The sequence below is a fragment of the Callorhinus ursinus genome, unplaced genomic scaffold (assembly GCF_003265705.2).
Source record: "Callorhinus ursinus isolate GAN/ISIS: 27379988/994484 unplaced genomic scaffold, GSC_fseal_2.0 scaffold6, whole genome shotgun sequence".
Lineage (NCBI taxonomy): Eukaryota > Metazoa > Chordata > Mammalia > Carnivora > Otariidae > Callorhinus > Callorhinus ursinus.
The window spans coordinates 68,479,615-68,503,742 of record NW_027397068.1 but is presented as its reverse complement, the minus strand read 5'-3'; the positions used below and the strand labels follow the sequence as shown (position 1 = coordinate 68,503,742).

Genomic DNA, 24,128 nt, shown 5'->3' with positions numbered 1-24,128 from the left:
TTTCTCCCCTTTCTAAGGGGGTCAGGATACTGTTTGGTGCAGGAGCGCCATGGCGGTCAGCCCAACCCACTGCCTCGCCCCATGCCCCCCGCCACACCTGGACGGACTCTGTTTCCCAGTTTTGCCTTTTACCTCTAGCATCCCTTTCTGAATCTGTAGTTTCTCAAAAAGCTTCCTTACTCTCAAAGAATGCAAAACCTCCCCACCTCTCAGGATCCCTCCCTTCATCTCAACCAAGATCACCCACCGAGAGAGACAGCACTGAAAACTAGAACAAACAGCAGAATACAAACAAGATAACTCTACCCGATGGCCCCAAGTAACTGAGAGACACGGAGGTCTGGAAGCGAGAGAAGGTAGAGAGGATACGAGCTCAATACACAAGGAGAAATACCACTGGAAGTGTAACGGCTCACCCTGTTACATGCCGTCACACAATTCATAAAGCCCTTCAGGTATCTTACCTGCAACATCCTCCCAACAATCCTTTATCTGTGGTCCCACGACTACGAAGTAGTGGAGCTGGGATGCCTTTGGTCTGAAAAAATTGAGCATTAGCACTTCTCAAAAACCTCTAATGTCTACCAGAATGTCGGTATAATCCATCTCTTCCCATTACATGAATGGCAGTAAAAAAAAACGCTGGTATCTTTCATCACATTTAGGAAATTACATAACAACAAAAGAATTATAATTAACGCAAGGTCAACTCCAACCTCCGACTGCAGCTACTGTAAACACACCACCCCGACTATCCAGGAGATCGATAAGCAACCCATACATTCCAATATTCCAGAGCCCTCTCCAACAGGAAGTCACAAGGCAGCCTCCACCCCTCTGCCTCGATTTTAAGTCCATTTCCTCCAGACCTCTGCCCTATAGACCATATAACTATCCACTATTCATAACACCCTCGCTTACTCCTCGTTTTAAAAAGTCTAAGTTTAGTTTTTTAATCTTAATCATAAACACAGTGTGTTTCACACTAGCTTCTTAAACCAGCACTGTCGTAACTCAGCATCTTCAACACTTTGAACAGACAGGAAAAAGCAAAGGAAAAAAGGCAGTCAGTTTTCACTCAGCATTTCCTCTGCATTTTGCATCCCATCTGCAGCTGGCCATAAGGGAAGACTGGTTAAGGGAAAGTGGAAATATGGCATTCTCTCTTTATGACATCTCCTCGAAGGCAGGAGGCATCAAGAACAAAGCGTTAGTCTCTTTAACCCCACACTTCCCATCTCAGAGAAAAGAGAGGGAGGGCAGGGCAGGTGAAACCCAGTCCACACAAAACCAGCTAGCAGATGGTGGGTCAGAGGGCACCAGGGAGCTGGAATGCTTCTCACAACAAGCGGGTAATCTGAGGGATGACAAGGGCAAGAAGGGTTAATCAAGCCTGGAGCACTTAGAGACTTTCCTTAAATTTACTACAATCCTTATTACTCAGTTATGCTCACTTTGGGAAAATTCACCAAGATCCCAACATGATTTGTCCTCTTTATATTCAGTAAAAAGATTTTTTTTTAATACTCCTTACTTAGCAAATCTCAAAAGGAGAAAAGTCTCCAAATCAAGCTCTACTTTCTCCTATGACAGGAGAAAAAGATCACCTCTTTACTTCTCAACAGTGAAAAATGGAGAAACAAAGAATTCCTTATGGTTGGCTAGATAGTACAAAAACAGGATAGAGAACAAAGATCCAGCCAACCGTAGCTCCGGATAAAGATGCAGAACAGCAATGGAGACAGAAAACAGGAGGGACTTGGAAACAAACCCTGAAGAACACAGAGGAAAACTATTCAGGCTGACCTACAACATCAGGGGAAAAGAGCATATGGAGTTGACGATAAAAGGAGTAAACTGTGACTTTTTTTTTTTTTCAGGACATTAAAGACAGATTTTAATTTTAGAGTCTTAATCATGTGAAACATAACTGAGCGGCTATCAGACTAAGGGGGAAAAAATGGTTAACAGTTTACATAAGACCTAACATACGCCAGGTGCGGTGCCGAGTCTTCCCAGCATTTCAAGCTCACAACTAAATTTAAGGCGGAGATTTTATTGCCCTCATTTTACAGATGAGAAAGCTGAGGTTCAGAACATTTACGAAAACAGTTCAGAAAAACTCTGAAGTAACAATTAGGTGAAAAGGAAGAGAGAGTTGCAGAGAAGGAAGAAGGCAAGTCTCTCAGAATGAAGCCCCGAACCTAACAACTAATAATTTTAGATTTCTGAACTCTAAGAATTTTAGAGCTAACAGGGACCTTGAGAATCAACTCACTTACCGTGGAAAGAAGAAGAAAAAGGAGTAAATAACATTTCAACACATTTCCCCCCACCTCTCTTTTTCATTCAACAGCTGTCAACAAATGTTTGCTGAGTGTCTACTATGTGTTAGGGCATCTTTAAAATTCTAATCAATCATCTCCTTTAACTTTCCACCTAAAAGACCTAAATAATGTACATGGATGGGTACACAGTTATTCTTTCTTTCTTCAATCTGCCCAGGTCGATGTACCAAAAAGTGCATCAACTATTGTTAATGAAGCATCAAATATAAGCTCCAAGTCCTAGGAAAAGTAAAAATTCTACAGAAATTTTCATACCGGAGCACCTGGCTGGCTCAGTTGGAAGAACGTGCTATACTCTTGATTTCAGGGTCAGGAGTTTCAGCCCCATGTTGGGTGTAGAGATTGCTTAAATAAATAAAACTTAAAAAAAAAAAGAAAGAAAGAAGGAAATTTTCGGGGCACCTGGGTGGCTTGGTCAGTTGAATGACCGGACTCTTGGTTTCAGCTCAGGTAATGATCTCAGGGTCATGAGACTGAGCCCTACATCGGGCTCCAGGCTCAGCAAGGAGTCTGCTTGAGATTCGCTCTCTCCCTCTGCCCCTCCCACCGCTCACACACTCACTCTCTGAATAATAAATAAAATCTTAAAAATAAAAAAAAAATTAGAGAAAAAGAAATTTTCATACTAAAAAAAAAAAAAAATCCTGGTACCATCACAGCCTTCCAAGAGTCTTTTACTTCAGTCAAACAAGGACTATGTGTATGACCTGTCCCAGAATTAATCACAGTCCACTGATGGTCATTTGTATTAACAAGATTCATAATGTTTTAACATACGATTCTGATGAGAACAAGAACTTCCTGGCTTTTCCAGAGGACTCCTTGGGGACTAAATCAGGTTTAATTTTCTTAATTATGGAAAAAAGGAACTAAATTCAATTCCAAATTGCTTAGACTTTACACTTCCAGGGAGGATGGTCATCTCTCTTCCTCTCTCTCTCTCTCTGCCTCTCTCTCTCTCTCTCTCTCTCTCTCTCTCACACACACACACACACACACACACACACACACACGAATAACATGGTTTTTGCAAAACTCCAAAATTATTCTGAGTCTCCTGATTTAAACACAGGAAAATAGATTTAATGCCCCAAAATAAAAAGTTAGCAAAATTAAATTTACCACTTCCACATCCATCCAGCAAATGAAAAATTATCACCATCATTAAACAAAATAATCAGCTCATTTCCACCAAACCATATCTCTACTACCTTTTTCTCTTCAGTTGTGAAAGCTTCTTTGACCCTGACAGTTTCACTGAAAATACAAATTTTATATTTCCCTAAATTTACTTAAGGTAGGGATGCCTGGCTGGCTCAGTCAGTAGAGCATCTGACTCTTGATCTCAGGGTCGTGAGTTTGAGCCCCATGTCAGGTATAGAGATTACTTTTAAAAATAAAACACGGGGTGCCTGGGTGACTCAGTGGGCTAAGCATCTGACTCTTGATTTTGGCTCAGATCACGATCCCAGGGTCATGGCGCTCCCTGCTCAGTGTGGAGTCTGCTTGAGATTCTCTCCTTCTCCTTCTGCCCTTCTCCCTGCTTGTATACTCTCTCACTCTCTCTCTAAAAATAAATTTTAAAATAAATAAAACAAAACTTTTTGTTTATTTAAGGTGGACTTTCATTTTTGTTATTTTCAGTAGGGATCCTCTAAACATTGAAAATATTTATAAATTAGCTAATGAAAATGTTTTTATTTTTTTTTAAAGATTTTATTTATTTATTTGAGAGAGAGAGAATGAGAGCTAGAGAGCACGAGAGGGAAGAGGGTCAGATGGAGAAGCAGACTCCCTGCTGAGCAGGGAGCCCGATGTGGGACTCGATCCCGGGACTCCAGGATCATGACCGGAGCCGAAGGCAGTCGCTTAACCAACTGAGCCACCCAGGCGCCCGAAAATGTTTTTAAACTTTATTCTTAAAATCGTCATAATAAAGAGCATCTACAAAAACATTTACAACTAACATTACACTTAACTGGTGAAGACTGAATCATTTCTACCCAAGACCAGGAACAAGCCGGGGCACCTGGGTGGCTCAATCGTTGGGCGTCTGCCTTCCGCTCAGGTCATGATTTCAGGGTTCTAGGATCTAGCCCCGCATCGGGCTCCCTGCTCCGCGGGGAGCCTGCTTCTCCCTCTCTCACTCCCCCTGCTTGTGTTCCTTCTCTAGCTGTCTCTCTGTGTCAAATAGATAAATAAAATCTAAAAAAAAAAAAAAAAAAGACCAGGAGCAAGCCAACATTGTCTTGGAGGTACCAGCCGATATGATAAGGCAGTAAAAATTAGTTAGATGACCCAGCCAGGATTCAAACGTGGGACTCACACACTGTCATATGCTCTGAGGCAGAAGCTCCATGAAGAAGCAGCTGTAAAAAGGCTTCTTTCAATTTTTTTTTTTTATTCACTCAGTTGCAGGAATATAGCAAACATCTAAATGAAGATAAATGAAGATACCCAAATGGAATCTAACAACACTGGACCCACAAGAGAGGTCCCAACTAGAAGTGTATTAATGGGGCAGAAAGGGAGATGTATAAATGGTAGCTGAAAGCGGGGCAAAAATATGATTATCCTAAAAGGACAAAGAGGACCAGGGATGGTCTGCTAAGGAGAACATCATCTTAGGACAGTGGGAAGAAGATGGAGAATCCAAAGGGCAACAGGAAAGGAATGACAAACAAAGAAGGAAGAAAGCCACGAGAAAGGGGCTAGGCCAGAGCTGATGGCAGCAGATGCTTCAAGGACGAGAAAAGAGACAAGAGTGTTCAAGGAAACAGAGCTACTCTAAAAAAGATGTACATGAAGGGCACCTGAGTGGCTCAGTCGGTTAAGCGTCTGCCTTCAGCTCAGGTCGTAATCCCAGGGTCCTGGGATCGAGTCCCGCACTGGGCTCCCTGCTTGGCTTCTCCTTCTCCCACTGCCCCTGCTTGTGTTCCCTCTCTTGCTGTGTCTCTGTCAAATAAATGGATAAAATCTTTAAAAAAAAAAAAAATGATCAGAATAAGAATGATAAATATTAAAAAAAAAAAAAGATGTACATAAGAACAATCTCTCGTGCAAAATTTCTTTTTCTGAGTATAACTCATACCTGGCATAGCTCTTTTTTAAAGAAGCTAAGTCTTTCTATCCTTAAACGTCTTTGTTATCTTTAAACCTGAACACTTGCTTTGTTTCTACTCTGGATTTCAGAACCAAAGAGCTATACCAATTACAAGATGAGGGAATATTATAACATAGATATTTTTAAGCCACTCATATTATAGACTACAGATAAAATATAGCCTTATACTTTTGAGCAACATTATTTTTTTCATTGATGCCCTGGAAGGGAAGCCAGCTGCCCTCCAGGAATTAAGAGTATAAAACTTAGGGGCACCCAGGTGGCTCAGTTGGTTAAGCATCTGACTCTTGATCTCTGCTCGGGTCTCGATCTTAGGGTCATGAGTTCAAGCCCCATGTTGGGCTCCATGCTGGGTGTAGAGCCTACTAAATTAAAAAAAAAAAAAGGGGGGGGGGGATAAAACTTAACCAGGGCTCCTGGTAACAACACAAAACTTGGTCTCTCTGGGCTGCCTTCCAACAGGGCTTAGGCAGGGCTGCAGAGGTCCTGAGGCCATCACTGTGACAATGAATAGACATGTACGCAAAATGGGACCCAGCTGTATTACCTTATTCCCAATAACTAGGAAGGGAACCATAAGACCTGGGAACAAGGAAAATCAAAACCAATTTTACCAGATGTGTTTAATGTACAAGATAGCAGTCACACAATGCAAGGCACCATCATGGCCAATACAGAGAGGAAATGCAAATGAGCTATGGTCCTGGAATCTCAAACTACAGTAACATAACACATAGTTATTTTCCGTGTAAAGACAGAAAATATTAGACCAAAATTATTTTAGTCTATATTCAACACAAATGTTTAAAAAAAAGTCTCCTGGTTCACTGCTCCTTCCCATTCGACAGACAGCTGCATCTTCTGGTACAGTGCCAACCACATCCCCAAGACGTGATGGTGAAGGTTGGAATAAATGGATTCAACTGTATCGGGCTCCTTTTAACTCTGGCAAAGTGGATATTATTGCCATCAACGACCCCTTCGTTGACCTGAATTTACATAGTCTACATGTTCCAGTATGATTCCACCCACAGCAAATTCAACAGCACAGTCAAGGCTGAGAACAGGAAACTTGTCATCAAGGGAAAGCCCATGTCTCCATCTTCCAGTAGTGAGATCCTGCCAACTTCAAATGGGGTGACGCTGGTGCTACGTTGTGGAGTCCACTGAGGGCTTCACCACCAAGGAGAAGGCTGGGGCTCACTTGAAGGGTGAGGCCAAAAGGGTCATCATCTCTGCCCCCTCTGCTAATGCCCCACGTTTATGACGGGCGTGAACCATGAGAAGTATGACAACTCCCTCAAGATTGTCAGCAAGAGCTCCTGCTTGGCCCCTGTGGCTACGGTCATCTCTGACAACTCTGGCATTGTGGAGGACTCATGACCACAGTCTACACCATCGCTGCCACCCAGAAGACTGTGGATGGCCCCTCTGGGAAGCTATGGTGTGATGGCTGAGGGGATGTCTAGAACATCATCCTTGCTTCTCCTGGCACCACCAAGGCTCTAGACAAGGTCATCCCTAAGCTGAACAGGAAGCTGATTGGCATGCCTTCAGTGTCCTCACCCCCAACAGGTCAATCACAGATCTGACCCGCCCCTGGGGAAAAAGCTGCCAAATAGGATGACATCAAGAAGGTGGTGAAGCAGGCACTGGAGGGCCCCTTTAAGGGCATCCTGGGCTACACTGGGGACCAGGTTGTCTCCTGTGACTTTAACAGTGACACCCACTCTTCCACCTCTGATACTGGGGCTGGCATTGCCCTCAATGACCACTTTGTCAAGCTCATTTTCTGGTATGACAATGAACTTGGCTACAGCAACCGGGTGGAAGACCTTATGGTCCACGTGGCCTCCAAGGAGTAAAATGCCCCTGGCACCAGCCCCAGTGAGGGCAAGAGGAAGAGAGAGGCCCTCAGCTGCTGGGGAGTCCTTACCCCAACTCATCCCCCAACACACTGAGAATCTCCTGACCTCCACACAGGTTCCATCCCAGACCCCTGAATGAGGGAAGGGGCTTGGGGAGCCCTACCTTGTCGTGTACTATCAATAAAGTATACTGTACCCCCCCCCAAAAAAAGGTCTCCTGCATCCTCAAGAGGTACAGAGTGCAGACACAAAGAAAACAAATCCTAATTGCCCTCAGCAAATTCTCTCTGAATTACTTTGGCAGATGCCTCAATTCTCTATTTAATTTTCTTGTGTGTGGACAGGGATTTAAGGATTAATACCACACAGGACATAGATTACTATCAGCATCTGTATTTTTCAAATGTAAACCCACTGCGTGGTCTATTCCGGGTACACGTGGTAAGTGGGTGGTGGGGAAGGGGTCACCATGGCATCCTTCCAAACTGTTGTTCACAGAACAACAGGCTCGCACAGGCTTAAGACATGTACGTAACAAAGTGAAAACACAGAAACAATGAGGAAAACATTTTGCCAAAATGGCTTATACTGTTCAACCTAAACATTTCCCTTCTCTCATTAGTGCAAGCCCTCTCACTGAATTTCTCATGTTCCCCCCTACATACCTTCCATATGCTATAAAGTATATTTTATATTTTGAGAGGCTCTTCTATCGTTTACCTAGTATTTACAGGAGCAGTGAATTTTCTACCTCAATTAGTTGCCCCTGGTTTCACTCTACACACCTTCCGAATATGAATGTAACTTTTCATAGATTCCTCAAATTAAAGATACAACATGATACTAATTCCCAGAAGTTTTCTTTACTCTCAGTTCCACCCAAAAGTGAGAAAAATGAGTAAGATCACTGAAATTAGTAATGTTATATGTTAATCTTTAAGTATCTGACACAGAAATCGGATACATTTAGTTCCTTTTATTTAGGCTCTGCAGTTGGTTCAGTTTTAAAAGAAAGTCACAATAATATCCAGATGAACCACCTCTTCATTTTCAAAAACAAAAAACTCTGTAATCCGAGACAACTAATAAAAAAAACAAAAGCTGGAGACAAACTATAAAATAGAAAAAAAGTATTTAAAATATCAGCAACATGTGCACCTGGCTGGCTTAGTTGGTAGAACATGTGACTCTTGATCTTGGGCTGTAAATTCAAGCGACACACTGGGCATAGAGCTTACTTTAAAAAAATGAAAAAAAATCAGCAACGGTGACTGAATCATTTACAAAGGCACACCTGGATTTGTCTTGACTAATTCTAATATATACCTAACACATACAGGTGCACAAATGTATTTAGCCTTTTAAAAAACCAAATGACAGGGGGCAGCTGGGTGGCTCAGTGGATTGACCATCCCACTTTTGATCTCAGCTCAGGTCATGATCTCAGGGTCACGGTGGTCAAGCCCCACTTTAGCTCCTCTATGCTCAGGGGGAGACTGCTTGAGATTCTCTCTCTCCCTCTCCCTCTGCCCCTCCCCATCCAGCCCCACTCCGTACATGTGCATGCACTCTCTCTCTCTCTCTCTCAAAATAAATAAATCTTTTTAAAGAACAACAACAACAATTGACAGGACAATTAAGTCACACCTTTCATCAGCTAATTTAATTAGCAGAGAGAGGTATTTATGAAAGTGCATTTTCATATTGGGATTTTGGGTACACCACCAAAGGGTTGAATACACTAGAAGGCATCCTGTGAATACCAACTGTGTGGCATTTTAATCCTAAAATTTGTATGGAACCAGAAAAGACCCCAAACCACCAGTGGATTGTTGAAAAAGAAAACCAAAGCTGGGGGCATCACAATGCCTGACTTCCAGCTCTATTACAAAGCTGTGATCATCAAGACAGCATGGTGTTGGCACAAAAACAGACACACAGATCAATGGAACAGAAAAGAAACCCCAGAAATGGACCTTCAACTCTACGGTCAACTAATCTTCAACAAATCAGCAAAGAATATCCAATGGAAAACAGTCTCTTCAACAAATGGTGTTGGGAAAATTGGACAGCCACATGCATTAGAATGAAACTGGACCATTCTCTTACACCATACACAAAGATAAACTCAAAATGGATGAAAGGCATTTCATGAAAATTCATAACCATATATAACAAAGGAATAACAATACTCAGGGAGGACAAAGACCCTCATGGGACCTCATTCTACCAAAACCATGAATGCATTCTCAAATTTTAAACTTTATGGCTATTAGGCATCATTACCATGCGAGAAACTTTCTTACCTACTATTCCCCAGGTCTTCTAACAAGAGGCATGAGAGACCTCAATCCAAACACAGGGACTCTCTAAAATGAAAGATTTAATCTCATTATCTAAATCGCCCTTGTTGAGCCATAAGCTCAGGGCAGGGCACTTACCAAAAGTATTTATAGTGAACAACACAGTCCAAAAATCTAACGTCCACACTTATAGAAAAATAGCCTTCTTCCAAGATTTACTCCACATAAGTGAGGGAAATTAGCACACACGGTCCTTCCACAATCATGAGGGATGGGCGGACTTTCCACACAGTGGTAGCCAACGCCTGAGCAGACGGCCCCTCAGCAGTGGGGTGAACGTGACCAGGAGGCTTGTGACTTGGAAGCAGAATAAATGCAGAGATGGTCAGCTAATTCCTTCTTACAGCGAGCCACGGTCACATCCTTAGTGAGCACTGTCTGCCAACTTCCAGCTCTCCGGGTCATGGTAACAAAACGTAAGCAGCCATCACAAGACTTTCAAAATCAAGTTTACCAAAAGGAGGAAGTTCAGTTTTAACTTTAACACCCTAAGCCACTTCCCTCGTTTTCTGGGGGAAAGGCCCTAAGATCCATCACAGCTTGGCCAGGAAATAGTTGAGGCATAAAGTGTTTTCCCTCTTACATGAAATGATATTCCAGAAAATTCTTGCACCAGGGGCAGTGGGGGTTGGGGGGAAGGTCACTCTCCTCTTAGCCCTGGATCACCCTCATTACCTGTGCACCCCAGCCATCTTCCCTGCCTCACCTCCCACGTTGGATCGTTCATCCCACCAGCCGCCAGCCTATCAGGCTTCCTCCATCTCAAGCGCACTAATTTAAGAAAGTTATCATAAAGGAATATGGAAATCATTTCAAGCCCACTTGCTTCTATGGGTGATAAACTATGAGACTTTCAAAGGACAGCAAATCCTTGTTCCACACAGTTCCTGAATACAGAAAAAGCTGTAAAGCTTACCGATTCATCTCAGGAACCCTAATGCAGCAATCAAGAAATGAGGAATGAATATTGTTCCTCCTTTAATGGATATCAACTTAGACAATCAAATCCATTGGAAATATTAAGCAAGTGCAGTAAGGGCACCATATAACGAATATACAAAATGAGTAAGCTTCTACCTATTAGTGATAACCACTTAAAAATTGAGGGGAAAAATCCTTTTTTATCACCTGCAAAAATTACTTAAAAACTAGGAAGCAAATAACAATGCATAATATTCGTATTTAAAAACTATAAAACTTTTACTAAAGGCATAAAAGATCTAAAAAATTCTGCAATATTCTATGTTCCTTGGTAGGGAGATTCAAATCAACAGGTCAATTCTTAAATTGCTACATGTTCAGTGCAATCCCGAATAGGTTTTTAGAACAATGTAATAGGCTGATTCTAAGGTTCATCTAGAAGAATAACTTTGTAGAGTAGCCAAGAGGAAGTATTCTGAGAAAAAAAAAATAACAGGGGAGTTATCTGCCCCATCAGGGAGCAAAATATTCTGTAAAGTTACACTAATTTTAATAGTTTGCTACTGAACAGAAATATTCAAAGTCCAGACAGAGATACAAGTTACACAGAGGTTTAGAATACGATAAAGGTGGCATTCCAAGTAAGTAGAAGAAAGATCAGTGCTGTTGCAACTGATGTTTGATCAAGTTTTTTTTTCTTGCCAACCCACTGCTCTGTCGTGGGGTTTCCCAGTGCGTAAAACCAGCAGCACAAGAGTGTCTCCTAAATCACACAGGCTGCCAAAGCCAAAAGTGTGTGCGAGCGTCCTAGAGCTTCTCACCGAGTCCCTAACAAAGGGTGAGCCCACACTTGAACCAAGCCAGCATCAGAGTCAGATATTTCAACTTTCAAGTTCTCATGGGAGAACCAAGACACCGCCTCTCTACGTCCAGAGGCTGGCACCAGGGCCAAGGGGCCACACAGACTGTCATGTGAGTCATGGATGAGTCAGCCCCTCAGAGCCTGCCAGCCCCCGCCTGGATACATCCACTTCTAGCGTGTAGCCTCTTTGTTACAAAAACACTGCCAACCCCACCTGGTGTTCTGTAATAGAACACGAGGGGAAACCACAGTGAATCTTGCAAAGAAAAGTAACTGCAGAGCATTAAAACGTTCTACCCCCACAATGATGGCGGTGGGGGGGAGCGAGAAACTCTCAACTCCTGTTGCAAAAGGATGATTCTTAATGAGAACTTGGAAGAACTTGGGGAAAGCACGTCAGAAATGATGCCAAGATCATTTGTATTTGCTGAGGAGTAAATAAAGATTTTTATCACGTGAAATTCTGAACATGTCCCCGAGGGGAATATTGTTTAGCATTTTATGATGTGACAGCTCACCCGGGTCTTAAATATTCCTCTCGTTCGTAGGCCTTTTTTATCCAGCATCTAGCCAAAGCCATGTATAGCACTTCCAGAAGACAAAGCGAAATGCCTGGATAGAAGCTGTTTTGTGTTTCCGCAGGGAAATCCAACCTATCATTATCAGAGCTCCAGCAGGGTGACAAGGCACCTCTGAGCAAGAAAGAATGGTTAAAGAACCCTTTGCATTTCTAGGACGGGATTACTGAGACACATATAGAGACCAATTAAGGTTCGACGTTCTGAGTTCTCAGAACTGCCAGAAGGGGCTTGCATCCAGCCACTCAATACCGAAAGATCCAAGCACTTTTCAGAAGGCTCCAAAGCCTTCCTCCCTTGCTTCTGGCCTGTGGGAACGGGGGTGGGGTGGAGGGCAGTGGAAGAGGCAGAGGGGCAGGAAGATGCTCACAGCATTTGGGTATGTGTATTGAAAATACATTTTTTAATAGGACTGGCAACACTGGCAGGTACTAGTCTGACTTCGGTGGCCAAAGACACATATTTTCAAGTCAAGTGATTTTAACTTTGATGAAAAACTATCATGACGGGCATGAGTACACATTAAATAAAAAATAAACTTCTTTAAAAAAAAAAAAACCCACACAGGTTCTATGGGATGCTAGACAACTAAGAGGACACTGGAAGTACAAGCTGAGTGTCCGAGCACTTCATTCTTCCAGATCTGTCTCTCAATCCATGTATGACAAGTGCTGAGACCTGTAAATGTCTACGGTCCTAACTTGGAGACTTCTGCATTCCGCACTCGGCCAGTGCAAGACACAAAAGCACAAAGAAAGTCAGGGCTATTTGCTTAGTAAAATGAAATCCTATCTTGGCTCTCCTGTGATTTCATTTGCTTTTTATAGCTTGGCTTTCCAACACAGTAATTGCTTTCTTTTTTTAAAGACATGGATTTGCACCACATTTGAGTGTCCCTATATATAGGTTTCAGGCTACTATAATAGCAACCTCACAAGATCCACCCTTAAAGACCTAAATATAACAACAATTTAGGAATAGGGCCTGCTCTTCCTATAAAGCAAAAATATTAAAATCATCAAAGATAACCTGCCCAACTGCCACCAGAAGACAATTCCTAAACCCAGTTGTTATGACATCCTCAGAAAAAAATGCACAATTTCTTCCAGGAAACTTGTGGTCTGCGAATTCTATAAGATTAAAAAAAAAAAAAAATTACATCATGTTTCGTTTCTGTTAGCTCTTATAATCTCCGGTTCAAATATTGGTACTTGAACCTTACAGTTAGAAAAGCAGTTATTCTAGACTGCTTAGAATTCTCGGAATTCAGTTTTGTTCTTCAGTTACTTACGTCCTACGTCCTACGAAAGTGGCAACAAGTACTTTACCCCGAACCATGAAGGTGCAGGTAACAACATGGTACAGTCCAAAAACTCAAGTGCTTTGGAATCAGACCAGGTCAAAACCCAGCTGCAGGGCTTACCTTGCTCACCTCCACGAGCCCACGTCCTTGTCTGCGGACTGGGAGGGAATCCCTTCCGTAGCGTTCAGAGTCGAAGGACATGGCTAGAGGAAGGCCCTGCTGGACACCCTGGCGTCGGCAGGCTCCTACAAAGTCAACTAGGTGACGGATGTCCCTGACGACGACGCAGGTTTTGGAATACTCTCTTCCTTCTCTTCATTTCTCAGAGGAAGAAAAGCAAGGGCCAGAGACATTATGTCCAAACCAACAATCTGCAGCTGGGTCAACGGTGTCGGGAGCAGGCAATCGAGGCTTCTAGTTTGATTAGGATGTCTAAGCACGATGAACAAAAGCACAAAAACATTCGGGTCCACAAGGGGCTCGACCACCAAGGATGGCAGGCTGTCTCATGATTGCTGAGTGTGTGCAGAAATAAGAACTTTCCCCCCAAGAGAAGGCCTCCAAGGGACGATGGGTAACAGCTGCTTTAGGCAACTTTCCAGTATCTCCTCATCGTTGCCTGGCCACCTAAGGCCATTCACTGAGACGGCTGCCCACAACAGCTCAGGGCTGCAAGAGCAACAGGATGCACAAAAGCGTACAAATCCAACCTGCACTAGATCCCACGGGACAGAGGTTCACTGCAGAATGACAGACTCTTGGCTGTTAAAAGGCAAATCCTCGTAAAAATTCATCTGCTTCAAATCAAAAAGGGCCCTCACATCCACCCCTCAACAATCTGCATCTTGGCAGACTTTGCACCTCAGATTTCACTTCAGGTGGAGACGTGGCTTCAAGAGTCAGGTGCCGGGTACGGGCAGCCCCTACCACTGAGATGCTCCCCCCGGGCTCCCCCCGGGGCTCCTCCACAGTCCACTTCCTGAAGCAGCTGGAAGTAAATCCAAGTCAAATTCAGACATCTGAACAAAGAGGAAAGGATTACAGATTTCAAGAGGAAGTAAAATCCATTTGCCAGGAAAAAAACAGAACGGAACTGGGTTCCTCCTTCTCTCTTGGTGCCCTAGTTTGAAAAACCACCTCATCAAAACAGAAGCCAGAAATGAGGAAACCTAAGACGGGTATGAAAACGCATTCGCTTTATACACATCCCTAGCTGCAAAGCCAAAACCAAACCCAGGACATGACACAAGCAAGCCTGGTAACACTTTACTCAACACCATCATCAGTTGTAACGTTCTCTAACGAGAGCCTATATTTAAGCAGTAACCATACTCTTGACTTGAGTAAGCTTTACCCTCTCGTAACTCAAGGGATTTGACAACAGACATCGTATGGCTTCTGCAATGGCCCAAGCAACGCTCCCTCCAAGGTGGGAGCTGTACTAACACAACTCAGGCGTCCCAGTCGTTGATGAGTCTCTCATTAGCATTAAATGAGTCAGAGATGATGTCAAGGAGCTCTTCGAGAACAAGACGGGCACCCGTGTCTGCACAGCAAGCCCAACAATGTGTAAATATGGTCAGCTTTCTACAACTGCTGCTAGAGAGCTCACCATCTCTGCCCCTTTCCCCTTTATCTCATTTTCTTCTCAAATGATTTTGTAGAAAATTTTGAAGTTTTGAGAGCTATGCTGAGATAAAAACAGAGAGGGAGACAAACCATAAGAGACTCTTAACCACAGGAATTAAACTAAGGTTGCTGCAGGGGAGGTGAGTCGGGGGCTGGGGTAACAGGGTGATAGGCATGAAGGAGGGCACACGACGTGATGAGCACTGGGTGTTATGTAAGACTGATGAATCACTGACTTCGACCTCTGAAACTAATAATACACTACATGTTAACTAAATCGAATTTAAATTAAAAAAATAAAAATAAATGGTAGAATTAAAAAAAAAATAAAACAAGACTAGGGAGGTCATTTTCATAAGCTCCTCTAGACTGATAATACAATAGGCGAGGAAAGTAAAAGCAAAAGTTACCAAGCATGATTCTGCAGATTTTACTAACTGGTCGTTAAAATGACAGCTGCCAGGGATGGGTGGTGAGGGATGGGTCTTCAGCTGAACCACGGTTGTCAACTCCTGCACCTCACACAGCACTGATGGGTGTTATGTGTTAGATAGGGGAATAAGTGAATGACCAGACTGCATCGTTCAGGCAACAATGACAGTGGAGAGACTTGAATTTCAGTCCTAACCTTTGACCAGGACAAGTTCCATGACAAGATATATATGGTGGTCAAGTCACTTAACCTAGCAGGAAATGTTTCATTATCTATTTAAATGAGATTAACTAAATGGATGATATCAAATGACACTCCTTAGATTCCATAAATTCTTATTATCTAAACCTGGTTATACTACCACTTCACACCTATGAGAATAGCTACTATTTAAAAAAAAGAACAAGTGTTGGTGAGGTTGTAAAGAAATTGGGACCCCTGTGCACTGCTGGTGGGAATGTAAAATGGCGCAGCCATTGTGGAAAACAATATGGCTGTTCCTCAAAAATTTAAAAACAATTACCATATGATGCGGCAATTTCCCTTCTAAGCATATACCCAGAAGAACTAAAAGCAGTATCTCAAAGACCTATGTGCACTCGTGTTCACAGCAGCATTGTTCACAATAGCCAAAGGGTGGAAAAATCCAAGTGTCTGTGTATGGATACACAAGATGTGGTACATCCATACAACAGAATATTATCCAGCCCTAAAAAGGAAGAAAATTCTGACCCGTGCTATACACCACAGATGAGTCTTGAGGACATTAAGTGAAAGGAACAAGTCACAGAAGGACAAAAACTATGATTCTGCTTAAAAGAGGTAGCTAGAGCCATCAGATTCAGAGATAGAAAGTAGAAGGGTGGGGCTGCCAGGGGCTGGGGGAAAGGAATGGGGCATTTTCATCTAATGGGCACAGAGTTTCAGTTTAAAATGAAATCAGGGGCACCTGGTTGGCTCAGTCAAGTGTCTGACTCTTGATTTTGGCTCAGGTCATGCTCTCAGGATGGTGACATCGAGCCCGACATCAGGCTCTGTGCTGGGTTTGGAGCCTGCTTCCGATTCTCTCTCTCCCTCCCCCCAACTCCACCCCACCCCTGGCTTCCTCTCTCCCTTTCTCTCTCTCTTAAAAAAAAAAAAAAAAAAAAAAATTAAGTTAAAAGAAGATATTTATGGTACATAAATTATCCCTCAAAATACCTGATTTTACAATAAAAATATTTTCAGGGCACCTGGGGTGGCTTAGATGGTTAAGCATCTGCCTTCGGCTCAAGTCACCATCTCCAGGTCCTGGGACCGAGCCCCACGTCAGGCTCCCAGCTCAGCGGGGAGTTTGCTTCTCCCTCTCCCTCTCCCCCTGCTTGAGCTCTGTCTCTCTTTCAAATGAATAAATAAAATCTTTAAAAAAAAATTTTTTTTTTTTTTTCCCGAAAGTTCTCCTGACAGCCTCTCATTCTTCGTATCAACAAATGTTCAATCACCCACTGGTCCGCAGCTGATTTAGGAGCTCCTCTGTCAGGAGCAGGAGACACCCTTTCACCCTCACTCTTGAAAAGTGTCAAAGAAGTTGGGGAACACAGGAATGGCTGCAGAGCTGGGAAGTGGGAAGGCCAGCATGGAGAAGCCAACCTGACTCCCAGGCCATGTGCCACCACCTTGCTGCCTGTTCTGATCTGTCCCCCTTGCTCTGCAAATGACAAAGCAGAGGCTCAAAGAGGTTAGGTGAATTCCCCAAGATCCCACACCTGTCCAGCAGGCCATGGGCAAGCAGTCAGGTCAACCAGTTATCAGTCTCATGTTCTTTCCAATGTATCACAGAAAAATGTGTTTGGGGAGAAAAGGGACCTCTGGGGTCCCACTGGAACCTCCGTGGCGGTCCATCCCCACCATTTTCAACCTTCTCCCCATGAACAACTTCCATTTCATCATTCATTTCATTTATTTTCATTCACCTAATTTTTAATTTCACTTAATTCATTTCTCACTTTACCATTCATTCAACGAATCCTTGATAAGAACTTAATTTTTCTTAAAAATGTCCTCTGGGCACATGTTCTCCCTTACAGCTCTCATTATTCAGTCAGCAGATACTTATTAATTGCCTACTAATAGGGATGCCAGGAACATGTGTTTCTTCAAGGACTCTTCTAGCAGAGACGGAAACGCTGTTTAGAATGATCACAAAGCAACCAAACAAAAATGCCATCAGAATGTAACCAAGGGCCAAAATGCATGGGACCACCAATGAGTTTTCGAGCAGTCAAGAGGAGAAAGAGTTCCACGTAAATTCACCACCGGCTTCCATCCAGTCTCGACATTCCAAACAAACTTTCCCAGTTCTAAAGGGACCTGGCAATTAGTGAACGTTTACTGAGCACAGTACCAGGGCTTTTCCTCAAGGCAACCTTGAGAAGTATCAGCATCTCAATTACGAACAAGGACGTTAAGGTGCAAAGGATCAAATAACGGGCCCAAGGTCACAAAGCAAAAAATGATCTTTCTAGATTCGAGGCCAGGCCTGTCCAATTTCAAATACTACCCTTGCCCTAAAATTCAGTGATGTCTAAGAAATAAAAAAATAAATAAATAAAAATACAGGTAGCATTATAGTACTAATTTGGAACTTAAAGTTAAAAGAGCAGTGGAGATGCAAATACATGATTTATTCACTCAAAAACTTCAGAGCTCCTCTTAGGGACACAGCCCAGTACTAAAGATGTCCCAGAAGCGGAGACAGAATTACACCCTAATCAGTCCTGCTTTCAAGGGGATTACAATCTAGGAAAGGCAAAGCCAAGCTTAGATTCTGGTAAGGGGGATAAGAAATGGAGGCAAGCGGATTTCAAATACAAATACAAACCAGAAACTCGGCGACTTTCCCAACAGGAGCTAGGAATAAGTGATGAGAGACAAGACAGTCAGTGTCAAGGACCGGGGAAGAGAGACTAATGTTGCCCTTGCAGCATGGATAAGATATGACTACGTGGATAGGCACTGGGAAGGCATCCGGCAGAGAGAAAGTGCACCAAAGGTCTAGAGCAGTGCTACCCAACTGAAATAAAATGGGAGCCACGTAATTTAAATTTTCTAGTAACTACATTTAGAAGGTAAAAAGAGAGGTGCCTGGGTGGCTCGGTCAGTTAAACGTCTGCCTTCAGCTCAGGTCAGGATCCCAGGGTCCCGACGGCAAGCCCCACGCTGGGCTCCCTGCTCAGTGAAGAGCCTGCTTCTCCCTCTGCCCCTCACCCTTCTCATGCTTGCTCTAATAAATAAAATCTTTTTTTAAAAAATAAAAAGGTAAAAAGAAACAGGTGAGATTAATTTTAATATCCAAGTTATTATTTCCCCATATAAACAGTTATTCATAAGGTAGTTTACATTAGTTTTTTTCACTCCAAGTCTTCAGAACCCAGCATGTGTTTTGCACTTCCAGCACCCTTTAGTGCCACTGGCCACATTTCAAGTGCTCAACAGGCACACGTGGCTTGTGGCTACCGATGTGGACATACAGGTCTACAGACAAACCACGTAAGATGCGTGGGGGGGGGGTTGTTTTTGAGGGGTAGTGGCTAAACCAACTAAGCCAAAGCAACGACTTCATGAGAAATCCTAAAGAGAGGGCTTAAAGTTCAGCTGAATTTGGACAAAAGGAAGTCACTAATGTTCTAGGACAGAAAATATGTATCAAACAATGATCCAACAAGCCACTGCTCTACCCCCAAGACCTCAGACCCCCAAGGGGTGGCAACCCTCTGGACTCCACTCCATCTGCCCGTCCATGTCCCTCAATGGTCCTCACCCCCTCAGTCCCTTTCTGAGGGGCCCTCCGACCTGCCCATCTCCCTCTGTCAGTTCCACAATGATGTCATTACCCATCCAAAGCCTCCTGCCCCCTTCCTTTCCTTGGATAAACGGTATTCGTCCCCGCTGGAAGTCAATTCTGAGGGTCCCATCTTTCCACCCCCCACTCCTGGACTAGCCAGTCCCCCTGCAGTTTGCCTTCAAGTGTCACTGAATCGTAGAAGGGGCCACTAGGCCTTCCAGTTCTCTAACTTGAACCTCTGCTGCTTCCTACTTTTTCCTGACGTGTTCTCAATTCTCCATCATCTACACAGAGGCTGTTCCAAACGTGTTGCACTTACCCAAGTAGCTCCTGCCACCCTAAAGCCCGTAACAGTCAGCCTATAATCTTGCCTCCCATATTATTTTATAAAAGCACATTCCCTCAACTTCTGTCCAAACCTCAAAATCTTTCTGTCTCTTCAATGGCCCACATGCCCATCTCAGAAGACAGGAGGCTCTCACCTCCCAGGCCACGCCCTGGGGGCTCCAGACCTGGATGAGCCCCACGTCCATTCCACCCCCACCCCAGGGCATCTACAGCTCAGCCTCTCCACCTCCAACGCACCCATCTCCTTCGCACGCTTCCCACTTGCCTTTTTAACCCTGCATCAAGCCTTGCCTCTGCCCTGTGCCTTTCTGTTCTCTCTTTTGCTGCCAAAGATAACTCCTTCAAAATCTCTTCTTTACTTTCTTTTACTTTACTTCTTTCCTTACTTTTCAATTATCTGTACTCTGCCGCTATTCCTGACCATGACAAATGGGGCTTCCATTCCCAAATGCTCTTGGAAGGGTTTCCGATGATTTCTAAACTCTAAATCCAATGGCCTCTGCTCCCTGATTTGCAACCAACACAGAAAAGTCATGAGGGGAAAAAAAAAAAAAAAAAAGTAAAAACTCAGCTACATCTCCACACCCTGAGACACTCACCCGTAACACCCTTCCGCCATCTGTCTATACGGACATCTACATACAAGTCCTTTTCCATTTTGCGGCAGTCTTTTTACTATTTATCTCCCACCCACCTCCTCCCATAGTGCTAACCTCCCTCCTTCCAAGCACTGTGAACCATACATACAAGACTGCCTTTTAGGATCTTAGAGTCCACAAAAACGAGATCATATTATACATGGTTCTTGGCCTCTTCATTTCTCGCGGGAACCCTTCCAGGTCAGGAGGGACGGAAATCCAAAGCATGGCCCTGCCACGTTCTACCCAGCTATTCCCCTGCTGAAAGCACCCACTTACTTTCCAGTTCTTGGCCACTACAAACAATGCTGCAATAAATATTCTTGTACAAACAAGTTACATACAGCTGCTTTTATTTCTATGGGATAAAGTGCCAGGAGAGGAACCCCTGGGTCAAAGGCTATGTGCATTTTAAATTGTAACAGACTCTGCCAGAACTCTTCCGGCGGTGACTACTCCCACCAGCACTGCTGGGAGACTGCCTTTTCCCAGCATTCCTGCCAGTAGGAGATACTCTCCCTTCTTAAATTCTTACCAGTCTGACAGGCTGATGAACAACATTTACAAACTCACCCTCACCTCCCCCCTGCTCTGTGGATTCAAGAGGCAAACTCCCTTCCTCTATTTGCTAGTCTCATTTTACCCCCAGAAATTAAGCAGACAACAAGGTTGTGGGCCCCGGGCCCTTTCTCCCCTCCTCACTTGCTCTTCTCAGACAAGACCAGCCCTTCGCAGGGTTTTGGTCATCATTGCTAGGGGCGGAATCCAAACCTACATACCCAGCCAAGACCTCTCTGTGGGGCTCCAGACTTCTAACTGCTTGTGGGACATTTCTCACGGAGACTGCTGACACCTCAGACATCAGGAGGCCCGGATCCAAATTCTCCTTGCCTCGCTCTGAATCTCCACCGCCGCCATGTCTGTAACAGGGGCACCCAGGCTTGCGCAGCCAGTGTTCTGTTCTACTCTTCCCTACGCGCGGCCCACAGGCAGCCAGCCACCCGGTCTGGGCGGTTCTCCACCCCCTCTCCCGTCCTTCGGGTGCAGGTCCCTCCTGCAATGGCCTGCTCGCACCCGCGGCTCCAGCACGCACCCCGCTCCTGTCAGTGCCACCCTCCCACACCTCCCCAGTGGCAGGTGACGTTGTGCCCAAACACCCTCAACCACACCGGTAAGATCTTCCAAGCTCTGTTCCAATCTACCTTCCAGCCTTTCAGTGGGCAACTCCCTCCGACCCCAAACTCCACACAGGCATGTCCGGTTGCTGGAGCCACGAGGAGATTCTTCTCTGATAGGGAGAGAAAACTTCGAGAAGGACAGAGAAGGTAAACGGAATACTTCCTGGAATTCCCTCTACCACTCTGGCCCTGCCGAGGAAAGGTCTCTCTCTTTCTTAGCTTTAAAGAGGAAAACTGTCAGATAAAAGAAACTGGGCAAGTAAATGAATCACGGAAGATAAACTGACGAGAAACTACAGAGGGTGTAGTGTATACTCCAAAATGACCAAAATCCGAAGATGGAAGAACAAAAAAACCACCCTACTCAAAATCATCCTCCATTTATACAAATGGCGGAGAAGAGTTTCACAGTCACCTCTGTCTCCTGATAAGAGTCCATGAATCAGTCATAACCGGATGGCATTAAAACTCAGCAAGAGGACTCTGTCACGTTATCACAGGAAAAAAAAAAAAAAAAACCACTAGGGCGAACTGTACAAAACTCACTAAATAAAACTTGAAGAGATAAAGCTCAAAAACTATTTGGCATAATAATTCAAACTAGTCATTTGAAAAACAATGAAAATGACTTAATAAGCATTTACTTGATGCCTGAGTTAAACTTTGTCCTGAGTAATTGAGGAAGGACAATAAATAAGAGATAAGCTCAGCGACCTTAAAAAGTATACACACCAGGGGCACCAGGGTGGCTCAGTACATTGAGCTTCCGACTCTTGATTTCAGCTCAGGTCATTCTCTCTCTTCCTCTGCCTCTCTACACCCTCCCCCTTCTCTCAGGAAGCACACAAGTGCCTGTTCTCTCTCGCGCGCTGGCTCTCTCTCTCTCTCTCAAAAAAAAAAAAAAAAAGTATACATCCAGCTAGAGAGATGAAACCTACGCCCATGAAGGGAGACAAGGGATGAAGAAATAGATTTTCAAGGGCAAAAGTCAATACACACGGAAAATGAATATGAATAGCATGAGATAAATCAAAACACATTTTCTGAACTCTGGTATGTGGAAAAGATCCCGCATTTTTTTTTTCCAAGGAAACAGAATAATGATCTGCTCCACCTACGTTGTTTTAAAAAAAAAAAAAAAAAAGCCCGCCTAACTGTATCTTAAATGTTTTCTAGTCTCGCAGTAACGATTAGAATCCAAGTTTCGATCACGCTTCACACTTCTGAAAGACTGTGAGCGCCGCTCCACCAACCAGGGCTTCAGCCTCTTCCGATGAGAGCTGTCAACAATCCATCACCCATTCTGATGGCGGGATGCGGTGTCACAGATAATTTAAATAGCTGTCAGAGCTGAGCCGCTCTTCAGGATTCCATCTGGTTTGTAAAACACACACACATGCTCTCCACCCTGCCCCCTCTCAAGAACGAACCTGGAGGAAGGATAGGAAGTCAGACAAACTGGGATCCAGTCCCAACTGTATGCCTCACAATACCCTCAGCTACAATATGGATTCCCAAAATCCTTTTCACGTCGTGAAGCGGAGCATTCATTTTAAGAGCCATGTGAGAGGACTAGCACGGTGCCTGATACACAAGGGAGACTCGGTGAGTCAGTAACCCTGCCTTTCCCCTCCTCCCTGGATCCCCTCAACCTTTCACAGCAGCATGTCATTTCCAAAGTGCAGTTCTTTAAAGCAAAATTTCAAAGCAAAAGAGACCAAATTCTATGCCAGACTCTGAATGTGGGGATTTATGGAACGACAATCACGTAACAGGCAGAGAGGTAGTTTACACTCGCCAGCTTACCTGCAGCAGGCACGCCTTCTGTGACACAGGTGATCTAAACTAGCTGCTGCGTCCAAGCCCCACCTGCACTACACGTGCCACGAGAGCCTTCTCATTAGGGCTGAGGAAGCTGGGGGCCGCCAGCCCAGCAAGGGGTGAAGAGCAAGAAAGGAGGGAGGAAACTCAGGAACCACAGCCTGATGCCCACACTTCCCTGGGAGGGGCGGTGGGCAAGTCATTTCTCTCACCTGTTCTCTAAAGTGAGGCATGACCCAAGGTCTCTCCTGGTATTTTTAAAAGATTTGAATAGTTCAGGGGCTCCAAACGGTGCAGAGTAAGATTTTAAGGTGGGGTGGGTTAGATATATTATGTATTTCTGTGATAGCATCACAAATTGTCCTGTGGCTAATTCTATGAAATATCATCATGTATGACAGAATCATGACTTAAAGAGCTTAGTTGGTGGGTTTGCTTTTGCTTTTAACAACCCCACCCACCCCCTCAGCACAGAGGTAGAAAAAATAGGGTTTTTTGCAAAACTACCTTCAGTCAAAAGCTCAAGAGGATAAAACAAAATATGTAAGCATTGTCTTTCTCTTCATACTCCGTGAACTCCATTTATTTCTCAGTAAACTCTCACAGCAAAAAAAAAAAAAAAAAAAGGATGAGAAATGTGAAGAGATCGACAGTATAAAATGGAACAGAACAGAACAGGAGGGAGGGGGAAGAGGGAATCAGGACTTTGTCATAAAAGGTTCGTAATAAACTGGCCAGAACGGAAGATACTCTCTAAATTTGAGCTCTACTCAAACACTACATTTTATTAACCACTCCTTTTTTTCTTTCTATAAAGAAATTCAGCACAGTATCAGCTTTGATATATTTATAATACTTCTCTTGGAGAAAGTCCAGAGTCTACATGTGGTT

At 43.9% G+C, this 24,128-nt stretch overlaps 1 protein-coding gene and 1 pseudogene across 11 annotated transcripts in view; one reads left to right on the top strand and one right to left on the bottom strand.

Annotated features, from left to right (window-relative positions):
- Positions 1 to 24,128, bottom strand: part of TIAM2 (TIAM Rac1 associated GEF 2) — a 224,380-nt gene that overhangs the window by 180,681 nt on the left and 19,571 nt on the right. For 5 of the 11 annotated variants that reach the window (XM_073894127.1, XM_025866369.2, XM_073894132.1 and 2 more), the window contains exons 1-2: positions 9,782 to 9,938; positions 9,647 to 9,709 (exon numbers count right to left, since the gene is read on the bottom strand). The exons of 2 other annotated variants lie outside the window; for them this stretch is intronic. The gene's annotated coding sequence lies outside the window, so the exon portion shown is untranslated. Of the gene's footprint in view, positions 1 to 464; positions 539 to 9,646; positions 9,710 to 9,781; positions 9,939 to 24,128 lie in introns of those variants that run through there. 4 more of the 11 variants (XM_073894130.1, XM_073894129.1, XM_073894128.1 and 1 more) reach the window with 3 other exon arrangements.
- LOC112819352 (glyceraldehyde-3-phosphate dehydrogenase-like) lies at positions 50 to 7,337 on the top strand (annotated as a pseudogene).